Consider the following 13,301-nt stretch of genomic DNA (forward strand, 5'->3'; position numbering starts at 1 on the left):
CCAACTAACCAGTAACATAATTTTAAGGGAAAAAGAAGTCAATTGGAAGAGCACCAGAAAGGACATCCTGAGCCTGCAGACCTGGCTACTACAAGCAAGTCCAGCACACAGCACCTCACAGAAGCAGCTCAGTTTCCTCCTGCAATTTGGCTCAAAAACCAAACCAAACAAGAAACAATACCACCACGTTTTGCTTCCAGCTAGGTTAACGTGGAACCAGTTTGTAACTATTTGATCTTGTGCTATCCCAATATAGAACAGCTGTACCTTCTCCCCTCAGCTGCATCCACTAAACCACTAAGTTAATTAAATACACCACACCTTTTGTCTCCTCTTGTGCAGAGCAGAGGGATCTCAGAGCTATCCAAAAGCTATCTGCATATCTCTGCTAAACCCATTACATTTCAAAATTAAAGAACTCATTTTAAAGTTAAAAATAACTCAAAGTAGTAAGTTGTTCTCTTTTCACAATGAGAAATATCTTAAGAAAAACGCAGCTGGTAAAATACAAAAAATGCCACTGCTTGTTACACTAAATGGAGAAGGGAAGATGCTTTCCTACACCTCTGAACTTCAGCCTCAGCCACGCCCAAGGCAATTTCCGAAACTGGAGTTTCTTCCTGTATCTGCTTCTGAGAACTAAAAATCACTGTCACAGAAATATTCTTCTCTTTTAGATCTGGTTAATTTTAGGCCTACAACATACTTCCTTGTCTAGACTTTCTGTCTCACACTATCAAACGTGTACTACAGAGTGTTCCTTCTCATCTTGTCCTTCTGCCTTCTCAGTGCACAACTTCAATTTTCACCAAGCCACTTCTCACTCCTCTACCCAAGTTCATCATCCCAGTTTTCCCCACAGATACTTTTGACCCATATTACTCCCACTTCATTCCCACACACTTTCCTCTTCCCTTTCTTCTTTCAAGCATCAGATCAAGAAGATCCTCTCACCTCCACTGTTCATCACTACAGCAATTGCTTCTTCTTTTAACAAAGCAAGTAGAAAACAGCAGCAAAAACTGTTACCACTAAAAAACCCCCACTTTTTAATAATTTCATTTCTAGAGACTAATTCTAAAATCTGTAATAAAGTTGCAGAATATTCATTTCTTAATCAAAAGAGTTAAGAGGAACAGTAAACAGAGTAAAACTGTAAAACACTGACAGGCAAGCACATCATATCCCAAATCATTTTGGCAGCATTAATTATCTTGTATTTGCAGCTATTTTGAAGCCTTCTGGAGAACCATTTATTTGTAAAATTTGTCATTTGATCAATTCTAAAGACAATCCTCAGTGACCGTACAGTTAAAAATCACTCTCTAAAATGCACCTCCTTCCTGCAAATCTCACTCAATTATTTCAGACTGCTCAAGTAACTTTGGTTTAGTATCTGGAAAGACACTTCACCTGGGTAGTCTGTAGCAAAGTGTGAAGAGGTTAAGCAGCAGACCTCACACAGCAGCCCATTTAAAAAAAAGAGGAGGCAAAGGGAATCAAATGAATAAATATTTTTGAAAAACACAGATAAGTCTAAAGCAGAGTTAGCAGTTTAGAAACAGCCACACAAAAACATACTGTATCTTCTGGCCACTGGCCAAGGCTTGTGGATAGCTGCGATACAATCTAGTGTTTGTGTGCAAGTTTTGCACCCCAAATAAACCAAAATTCAGCACAGCGACAGTGGGAGTTACTGCTGAGCTATCTGCAGAGTCTCCTGGCACCATATAATTAGATCTTCAAAGGAGCAGTTCCAAGAAAAGTGGAGAATGGAGCATGGCACAGAGCCAGTCTGCCATGGCTCAGGGCACCATATTCCGCCTCTAGTTGCACACACAATCCTTGGGAATCTCTTCTGCCAGCTTCCACCACTTGCAGGTTTCCATGCCAAGCCTATTAACTATCTGCTGGCTTTTTAAAGTTGATTTTTGAAAAGCAGAAGCAAGAGAGACAAAATGAAGCGCCCAGTTCATTGCCCATTCTCTGTTTGGCTGGGAAATGAATTTTTCTAAGGCAACAGTAAAGGCTCTGAAGAATAGAGGCTTCCCCTTGCTGTGCACACTGACCTCCCACACAGAGACGAGCACTATCTCAAACAGCACAGTTTATGAAAGGGAGTAAAAAGGGAAAAAGATGAGGAAAGGAAGCAATCCAGCAACCTACGCCAACAAAATAAAACAGAGAGCCAAAGTTAGACCCTCTAAGGAGTGCAAAGCCTAAAAATATTTCATCTTTTTTGCTCCACTGACAGAACACTATACAGCAAGAAACTCTATGACATTTGCCTCCCTAAGAATGAATGTTGATTTGGAGATTTTTCAGCCAAATTTTGCTTCATTGCCTTGTCAGCTATTTGTGGATAGATATTATATGTTTGTGTTCCCAGAGCAGCTGAAGCCTTCTCACCACGTATGCATTCTCTTGAATAAAAAGGAGAAATTCCCACTGGGATGATATTATATTTATAATTGGCATTAATGTGCTAATTTTGTAACTCACTGCTATCTTCCAACAGGAAGCAGCATAAGCTTTAGCATGCTTTTCCAAGTAAAGCAAGACAACAAATTTATTTCCAATGGAGTCAGCCAAGCAATTGCAACAAAATATTGTTATTTCTAAGCCCAAACACAACAACCATGGTGAAATCCTCTACATGCAGAACTGTAATTGAGAGTTTTCCAGTCATTTCTGCTCCAAATAAATATGCCTGACAAAATAAACTTTGAAACCCTTTAGAACTGGCACAAAAGCAATACTAACTTCAAAAAAATTTGACTTAAAATGTTAAAAAGCACAGTCCATGCATCATCCACTTCATTAAAACTCCTTGAGTGCATTGTTATCCAAGTTCTGTTTGCCCTCCTAAGGCAAGAGAGCACAATTTCCCCTTGATCACCTAATGATTGTTAGCAAAATGTTTATTTCTAGGAAGAAAAAAATCCAAGCAACCTCTCTGAGCATGTTTTCAGTAGAGGCAAGAAAACACTACTTTATACAATATTAAATGGTTTTTCTTCAACACCAGTTTGGCTGCTGACTGCAAGGTGAGCCTCAGAGTGCATCCCCCTGGGTTTCCCTTGTAACACTTTTCTATTACAACAGATAGAATATTGTGCCATGATCAATTATTACACATATATACTTTATTAAAAAATTATAAGTGTTGAAAACTGCAGACTCAGATGCTAAAAACTATCTGTGCAATTCAAATGTCTTAGTTATGCAAATTAAGATAGACCTCTTAGTATGTAATCAAGATTCAAAAACTAGCTGTCAAATTTCCAACCTTGTGATGTATAGCCAAGTGAACACAGAAATGTAAATCTTGTATGTAATTTAACAGAAATGTATTTACAACCACAAAATTTTACTTAAAAACACACAACACAATTTCCAGCGATGGTACCATCATCAAAGGAAAATAAAAATTTTCGATTTGACAGAAGTTATACAAAGTTATCCAAAATAACTAGAAACTTCATTACAAGATGTCACTGCAAAATTCAAAATACAATCCAAATTAGTTCTTCCCTTTCCATATTCCCCAATGTTAAGCGCAACCTGCACATTTTCATTCTGGGGAACAAGCATTCTATGGGATGTTTAAGAAAGGTTTATTCTTGGCCCAGTAACAGGGGTTCTGGGAGTTCCTTGGTTTTGAAAGAAAATCTTCCTGCAGGAAAGCAAAGCCAGGCAGCCCAGGGAGCAGGCAGAGCCTCCTGCTGCTGCCACAGAGGTGGAGGGAGGCAGTGAGTCCGTGGGTACCACACTGAGCCACCCGTGGCAGTGACGGGGTTTGAAATTGCCAGGATTGCTCCTGGAATTCTGAGCTCCTGACAACTCCTGCCCCTTGGTGTGATCTTCAGCATGGTACACAGCTGAGAATTAAAACAAACTACACTAGACTCTGGAGAAGTTCTCCATGTCCTGATGGAGATGGATGTGATTGCCAAACACCCAGCTGGTACAAACTAAGGCTAGTTCAAGTACAGAGGGAATGGAGACAGTAAGGGTGCTTTTATAAAACTTAATCTTCCCATCCTGTTCCCAATATCCTCGACTTCTCAGGTTTTTACAAATTGTTTCTTTCATGGAGATGGCATTACCCAGCAGTTAAGTCTTTCTAAATATATCTACACCTAATCAAATGCAATCAAAGCACAAGTTACTATAAAGCAAAACAGCTTAACACAGGAAAATTATTACTCTTTTATGCAAGTGCTACCCATTTCCACATGGAAAAGTGGTCTAATAGCAACCAAAGGCAGCAGTCAGGACTTTTCTTTAATAAAGGGCTTCAATGTTGCTTTTTGTTACCAAAATTTCCTCAATCTTTCACATTAGTATTTCACAGTCACTCTACAATAAAAAAAACTCATAAAAAGCATTTTAAAGTACACTGGCATTCTCCATATAGCCTAAAAGCAACTTCAACAGCTGAAATAATAGCAATAGATTGGTCTTTAACTAGCAAATATTTTAGTATTAAAAGATGGGGTTTACTGCCTCCATATATTCTTTAAAATAGGCAGCATTTTTACTGCAGATTAGATGTGTTTGTTCACTTATATTTGCAGTCAAGAAAGTAGCTGGTTTTGACAAAAAGTACTAAATGTACCATGTATTTTTTAGGCAGGGTGAGTAGATACCCATAATACCACACAAAGTCTCTAGAAGACCTGAAAATGCTCTTGACAAAACTGGTATGCCACAATTTAAGGAACATAATAGCTTGTCTCTAAAATGCAAGAGCCCTGCTTCTAACTCTCAAGCACTAGGAAAAAAGCTGTAGAATCAGATAGATGTTTTATAGACATGAACACTGAAAGCTCCTTAAAAGATGGGACAAATCAGCATGCGAGTTATTTTATGCTATTTCAGCTCTTAAAACATGAAATTGTTTGAACAAATATTCAAATCTGCACATCTGTTCTGATTATTTGTGAAGTTTGCAAGAAGTAACAAATTTAAGGGCAGAAGATGTAATTTTCTATTAAATGAGAAGAGAAAGTGCTGCTACTTTGATTTACTGTGGAAATCGAAGGGACAATTCCTCAAAGATTAAATCCTGTTTTGATGTACCCTTCTACCATGAAACAACATGCTGATAATTCTGAATACTTAAAGTCTCTGTTTATTCAAAAGAAAATTGAATAGGTGTAGCATCCCAGCAGCAGTCCTCAATCATGAGCTGGAAAGTTGAAGCGCACAAAAAGAGAGGCTGGTTCATTATCTGCAGAGAATCAAGTTTCTATTGCTTCAGGATTCACAACTGCTTGGAAACCCCCTCTTCTTTTTTTAGTACAGAATGGTTGTATGTCTGTCCAGCAGGAAAGCACCAAGATTTACTTCCTCCCACTGAAAGACCACACATAACAGCAGCCAGCTACAGCTCCTCTGAAATGCAAGGAGACATCCCCTCCATAAACACTGTTCTCATTACTGAGGGGAAAAAACAATCTGCAGCCTCAGGATCATCTGCTGAAGATGTCTAAAAGTGCAGAGGAGCTGTGTCACTGCCTGAGTCACACTGTGACAGACACACTCGCACTGCCAGCATTGCTCAACACCTCAGGGCTGGCAGAATGAGGAAGACAACCCTGCTCTCTCACCAGGCTCCTGAATAAAGCACAGCTACACACTCACTGCAAGGCATCTCAAATATGTGCCATGTGCACAAGGGAACAGGGCCAGATGCAGCAAATACATGCTCCGATAAACATGCATTTTCCAGGTAGCTTCCTTATATTAAGCCTTAAAACAAAAATATCCTACAAATACAGACAGGCCTTGAAACAAAAACAATTATTTCTCTCCAGAAAACTCTCAAGGTACATTACAGGTAAGAAATGATCAACATGTACAGCTTATGGTTCATTTTCAGACCTGCATTCCCCAAAATGTAGACTTGAACATTGACAATAAAGTAGCCTCTGCAGAAGAAAAATGCAGCAAAAAAATTGGTTTCAAAACTGAAGAAAAATACCAGTAGTATTGCAACAGCCTGCTGCAGTCTGTGGCTTGGATTGCTAAGCAACCAGCACATCACGTAGAGCACAGAGTAGAGATTGCAGAGAAGATGACAGAATAAAAAAGCATCCTACTTGCAGGCCCCAAAACCAGCCTGGAAAATAAAGAAATCTAACACAAGTATGTGACTTTCATCCCACAATTTAAAATGCATGTTCTGAACAGAAAGATGGAGAAAATATGATCTACAATGAAAAGAAAGGGAAAAAATACTATATTTCTTGTATGTGAGTTTTAAATTAATTTCTCAAAAAAAGGACTTGCCTCTGATAAAAAGATAATCTACAGGAGTGCCAACTTTTACTTTACAAGCTGCTTAAATCACTGTGTTTAAATTATTTGGCATACTATTTTACAAATATTTTTCCAAATTCAGATTTTAACAGCAAAGTGAAGTGACACACAAACCAGAAATTAAATCATGACTCTACTGGACTTACAAAGAAATCAGTGGAGCACAAGTAGCCCCATTTGAAAGATGTTTTACATTCCAGAAATTTCCTGAATTACTTATCCCAAGCGAGAAATAGAAGTGACTTACTCTTTTAAGAAACCACGGCCTATTGAATCATAACTAGGTAAAGTAAGCACATCACACAAAAACCTCCTGGCCCTCCAGGCCTGAAAACATCTTTCAAATTCTTCTCACTATTACACAACATAGAAAAATTTTACTATGCCTCAATTTCTAAATGATCAGCTCTAAAAACAGTACTTAAGAAGCACACATATATAGAAGGCCTACATATTCAATTTAAAAATCAAATTACAATTTGTTTTCAAAGCAGATGTAATTTAAATAAGGTAAACTAAAGGCCAATTAAAAAACTTTAGTGATTTAGATGACTTGATAATTAATCTGAGCTAATACTAACATTCATAATATCACACTAAGAAGATCAACACCTGTCATTTAATAAGGAACCATTATTGCTAAGTTTTAATTTTTACAAGATTATGCTGACTTTAAACTGCATATATCTGTCATTTGAAGATGTGACTAAAACCAACAAAAAATAACTACCAGATATTTAGATATTAATGGATTTAAGTCCATTTTTACAATGTGATGGCTTATTAATGAAGACAAAGCTTGTCCACCAGGCCATCAGCAATCACAATGCACTACAGGAAGCTAAATTGAAGTGAATGGTGAAAGGAATAGGTCACCTCCTAGTCAGAATTCACCAACTGCTATTTTTCCTCATCCCCAGTCGGAGATAGAAACAAAACTGCATCTTGTGGGGCAGCAAACTTAACTAACCAACCAACCTGGCTGTTGCTGTAGCCAGCAAGGTATGGCTGCAAAGCCACCCATGGGGAAACAGCTCAGCTTCAGCCCTCCTGAGAGTCCAAATTCACAGTCTAAATGCACAAAGCTGGCACCTGGGAGATGATCAGGACCTGAGCAGGGAGATACAGTTATTTGAGTTTTTCTGCTGTCTCACTGCAGCTGAACAGCCCAGAGCTGAAGCACTGCTGAAGGGAATCAAGAGCAAAAAGCACAGGACCTTCCCTATTTCTACCAACACAATCCCATCAGCCATCCTCAACAGGTGAGGAGCCAAACCAGCCATCCTTCCCAGGCTCAAAGGACTGACCCTGACACTGACCCTGGCCCTACTGAAAGTACTCTCAGTATCTGCCCAGACAGAGGTTCAACCTGATTCATGTGCTGCTAGAACAAGTGGTGTCCTCCCAAATCCACAGTGCAGACACCGATTAAACTCTGCACTTTGGAACAGCAAATCTTTACTTGAAGTGGAACAGAAGAGACACTGTAAAAGAAAATTAAGGTTTGGAGATGAACTTTTGATACTCTTACTTGGGAATCCAGGCTAGCAAAGACCAAGTGCCTCTCCGCTGCTCTGTGTGCCCACATCAGTGTCCAGACAGCAAGCCAAACAAACCAGGAGTGGGCTCACAAACTATTTCCTTTTTGTCAGATAAAGCCAGAGATATCAAAAAGACACCAGCAAATCCTTAGCATAGTGACAAATCACCAGAGGAAGCTGGCTGGTAGATTTTGTTTGTACTGGAGACATTTTCTCAAGGCCTAGCTCATATCAACAGCAAAAATTCCAGCAGACAAACTCACTCAATTCATTGCTTTCTTTGGTCATCTTACAGGAATTAAGAGAACTATGGGGGACTATTCCAAGAGTAACCAGAAAAGCAAGAGAAATCGAGCAACCAAAGAGACATTATATTGGCATTTTTATAAATTATTGTCCATTACAAAATGGTAATTCTCTGTATTCTGATAACAGCAGCATTTGCTCTTGTAAGCAAGACTGTTAACCTCAGGCAACCAGCCAACCAAACACATCTCAGCAAGCAGATGAGAAAATAGGAGTAATAGCAACAATAATCATAATCTTCTGAAGCAAGACAAAATGTTAGTGAAGTATTTATCTACTTCATTGATCATCTGCTAAAATAATTGGAATTTTTTTCCAGGCCTTTTTTCCATTATAAGAGGACTAGAATATTTGAGTAGGGAAGTTAGCACCATATCAATTACTTTAAAGCTTTATCTTTTATTGGAGAAGAACATGGTACAGTTTTAAGAGTAATTTGCTGTCCTCTTTCCTCCAATTCACAGGCTGCCAAATGACCACACTGCAAACTGGTCCTGCTTTCTCCTGGTCCTGACAAAACCACCTCTAAGCAGAACAATAAAGACAAACAGTTTCTAAGTTCTTCCTAGCGAAGATTCAGCGTATTTGACTTTGGCTGTTTTGTTCAAGTTCTAATTTTTTTATAATCTGAATTATTAAAGTCTTCCCTTGTAGTCTTGTGACTGCATTCAGTGCTATTTCACAAGCTGAATTACTGTTTTGTTGTTTAAGAGTCAACTTCATGTTACCACTGCAGCCTCTGAGTTTCAACCTCCTCTACAAGTCATCTTTCAATGCTACATCTGTTTCCCTCACATTCGTCTAATACTTCACACTGGAGAGTCACCACTCACTCAAAAAGACTCCCACAAAATTTTTCTGATGTAACTAAGAACTTAAAAACACCTGCTAACAAAAGATGCATAAACAAAACTTACCCAGGGCTACTTCTTTCTTAGAGGTTAGGTGCAGCATAAAACAGCAAAGTAAGATCTGTACTCAAGAGGTTGAAGCTTCAAAGGATTAACATATGGACTTTTGAGGTCTATAAGAGCTTCCTTTATTTTTCCATCTGCCACCAAACTGCAGGCTAGACTTTACAGAGAAGAACTGGGTCATTACAGTTCAGAGTTCACCAGTGCATAAATGTCCACAAACTGGGATCAAAGTTCATTCAACTCGGCACTGAGATATCTCCAGCAATTACTAAAAGGTCAGAGGAGATTAAGAGCAGGGCTGGTGGCACATGTGAGCAAACATGACATCAGGAAACAGCCTGCCAAAGGTAAGCAACATTTTGGGAGCAGGGGAGGAAATGTAACCATGGCTTCCTGGGGCTTCAGTCTGTCTTAATCCACATCCTCAATCTCCTCTTTGCCAGAATGGCCACTCCTGAGTCACAGATATCCAAATGTCTGAGCAAAAAAAATCACACTTATGTAAATAACAGGTAAACTATATGGATATACAGAAATACAGTAGTATGATAAGTAATTTAGGAAATCGTCTTTCCCATTGCACAATCTTAAGGAGATTGTTTACATCAGAATGAAGACATTAGCAATGTGGACAGTTTGGTCCTAACTTAATTAAGCACTTACATTTTTCAATGTATTTTATAAGTCTTTTAATAGTAATTTGCTTGTGTTCGGCTTTTTAATTAACAAAAAAGAAACAAAAACTTCAGTCACTGATGGTGAGTTGGGAGGTTCTGCCCTCGCTCCATGACACAAAGTCACAATGTCTGTGCTTCACACCCATCCTCCAGACCCAGAGCGCAGTCACTTCAGCCCAGTGCTGCCTCCTCTGACCACAAATTCCTTGGGAGCTGAGATTGTGTTTACATGACACTCCATGTGTTGCAGATTGAATGCCAGGGGCTTTTCAGGTGCAGCTGAGGTGTTACAAGACAAATTGTGCTGAAGCATAGAACTGCAAACACAACCAGCTCCTCTGAACAACTGCCCACTTTGTTGTTGCAGCTGCTAAGGCTACAGCACAGGAGGAATGGCTTCAAATAAACAGAATTACTGATGCAGAAAAGCTTCAGGAAAATAGGGGTGAAAAGCACTTAAGGTTACAGAAGCCACTCACAATGCATAGATGAAAATTCTCTTTCCATGTGTTTGTCTACTACCCTTCTTCAGAAGAGAGACTTTTGCTCTGTTCTCTAACATCAGTTTTTGTTCTTCAATAAAATTTCTCAAAAATGTGAAGTCATTTACCCTTTTACATCTTGAGTATTAACTAACCTATTTCAGTATCACAATTGTCCAAACTACAGAGAAATGTTTGATTTTTAACTTAATGGCATAATTCTTTTAAAGCTTTCAGCATAACTCTTGTTAATTAAAAATTGTCCTAGAAATATGCAATGTACAACAACACAAAAAACAGAAAGCAACAAAATATTCTGCATTTTCAGTTCTCCTAGTAATTCCTTTCAAAGGTCTTTTCAAAGGAGGAACAATAGATCCATTGATAAGACCAAGAGAACAACAGATCCCACAGATAACACAATCAAACCCTTAGTGCTTAAGGCCACAAGTAAAGACATAAGAAGAAAATATTGGCAATGAGCATACATCAAAAGCTGCCTAATGAACCCAATTAATCACCTTAATTACTGCATTAGCCATCTCTGGGTAACTTACTAGTGAAAAAGTCAGACACTCCTTGTCACAACAGTAAGGATAATATTTTTGAATAAATGGCATTTTAAAGAAGATTGTGATGATGAATTAAAAAAAAAAGTTTGTTTATGTACAATGGTTTTATACTATAATTATAAAGGTTTTTTAAAAAGTCCTCCCTGCAATTGTAAATGCTGCAGAGAAGAGAATAAAAAAGCATTAATTCAGAACTGTACATAATTTTCTCACCATCTGTTCAAGTTTCTGGAACAAAACAAGGTTTAGTGTATGTCCAAGAGAGCTTTTAATGCTAGAAATTATACACACAATAAATGTACCACAAAATGAGGGCTGGTACCTTTACTTTCTCTTTTCTCCCCTTGATTTCCCCACTATCATCTTGCTTATTTAAAATTATGATTCGTTTTTTGTGTTCCCTGAATAAATCATTTCTATACACAGAAAATGCAGGACAACTTCTCCAAGTTTTCAGCTCCCATCTCTATTTGCAAGTTTATTTTCTGAGGAGCTCCTTGAACTCCAATAATCACTTACACTCAGAATCTTTAAAACAAGTATGAACGTAACCAAGTCCTTTCTTATAACAAATGTTAGCACAACTTGATCTATTCCAGGCTGTCTGAGTCAGAAAATGTCTGGAGAACAAACAAAACCATCCCACAAACTGCAACTGATTGTGTACCTACAGCTACACAGAATACAAACAAGACTTTGGAAAGACATCAGGAAATGAGGGAGGGCCTTCATGACCTGCAGAGGTAAGTGAAGCAAGCCCAGCCCTCCTGCAGTGAGGAATTTGACAGTTTTACTGTATTATGATAATAAATCAGTGCAAGAGAAGATAGAGCACAGTCACATCAGACTTTCTCATTTCCCTAGGGAAAGAGCAATAAAATTACTGTTCAAGTTAAGGGACACAAGTGTTCCCTTCAGGAAAATGAACGCTCTGAGATGGCATTTTCAACTATCAGCTGCAGAACTATTTGTGGTATCAGATAACTGCAGTTTGCATTGATAGTGATAAAGAAGTTAATCTGTTTTCAAAACATATCAGGGAATGACAATTGAGGTTTCTATCTTGCTTTACAAAACACCTTCCACTTCTCTCTATAAACTGTTTAAAATCTGGATGTTATTTCTAACAGTCAGTCTCATTGCCTTGTGAATTGTACGCAAAATTTACCTTCTGCTGCAATCAACTTACTGTGCATAAGAAAGGAACAATTACTCATGTGAAAAAGCCCATTTAGCATTCAAGACAGAGAGGTCTGTCTCCTACAGTCAACAGACATTAATACTGCAATAAATTAAAGGAATAGGCAATAAATACTTTGGAAAGTAATGTTCATTATTGGATTCCTTACAGCTTTTTGGTTCAGTTATGTCACTGTGATACAAATAACTCACGTATCATAATTATGAAGAGTTTTCAGCACAGCCAAGACCTGAAATCTTGCAACTTTGATACACTTTGAGAAGACAACAGTGCCAGCATTTCAGACAAGCACATATACCAATGTTTTTATTCAGTGCATGTACAAAAATTAACTGCAGAGAGAGGGCCAATGGGGAAAAAAGCCAGGGTTTTCTCCCATGCATTTCACTTCCCTCAAAATCTTCCCAGAAAGATCAAGAGCCTTTACTCCCCAGTCACTGCATTAAAAAAATAAAAAGGATGGAATGCCACAGCTAAAACCTATTTTGTTAAGTCTCCCTCTCAGGGTGGGAAGGAGATCACCACTGATGAACCAGACAAACAAATATTTCACCCACTCAGGGAATCAGTTCATTTCTACCATCTCCCACTCCCTCATGTTTAGCTCAGGAAATGAAGGCTGAATAAACAAGACTCAGAAGTAGCATTAAATGTGCTGCATATAAGGACAGCTTTGCTAGTTTTGCTTATAAAAAGGAATCAGAATATTAGTTATATCCCAAAAAAACTTCATCTGATTTGGTACATAGATTATTAGATAAAATGAGCTGCCAAGGAATTTTGGCACAATTTCATGGGAATCGTAAAATAAAGAGACATACCTGACAAGTTCCATAGCACTGGAAAAATTAAGTATTCTTGAGCACTGAGAGCAAAGGGCAAAGATTTCCAGGCTTTGTAATGTATGTCTTCTCTTACCATCACATCCCTTCCCTCCTAATACTCATGTTAAAATAAAAAACAAAGTAACAAAAAAAACCAAACCAAAAAAACACAAAAAAAAATCCCACAACATATTTTCACAGGATACATTGGATATATTTTGCCCAAGAGTCCACAATAGCAGGACTGGTTGTCAAGACAACCCTTTGCTCTCAATACAGTCTATTTCCCTAAGATGTTTTCTGCACCCAAAATGATAATTAAAAAACTTATAAACCTCACCCAGTCACTTTTTTTTTAAAAGCACACATGTATACAGGATATCTAGTGCCAAGACAAGATCAGTCCTCTTGCAATTATTTGATTTTTGAATTTAGAACCAGAAACAGACTACTT

The 13,301-nt window shown here is 38.1% G+C and overlaps 1 protein-coding gene across 3 annotated transcripts in view; it reads right to left on the reverse strand.

Annotated features, from left to right (window-relative positions):
* The window catches only part of JMJD1C (jumonji domain containing 1C), a 158,362-nt gene that overhangs the window by 107,390 nt on the left and 37,671 nt on the right, over nucleotides 1-13,301 (reverse strand). The gene's annotated exons all lie outside the window — the stretch shown is intronic.

Source organism: Zonotrichia leucophrys, chromosome 6 (assembly GCF_028769735.1).
Source record: "Zonotrichia leucophrys gambelii isolate GWCS_2022_RI chromosome 6, RI_Zleu_2.0, whole genome shotgun sequence".
Lineage (NCBI taxonomy): Eukaryota > Metazoa > Chordata > Aves > Passeriformes > Passerellidae > Zonotrichia > Zonotrichia leucophrys.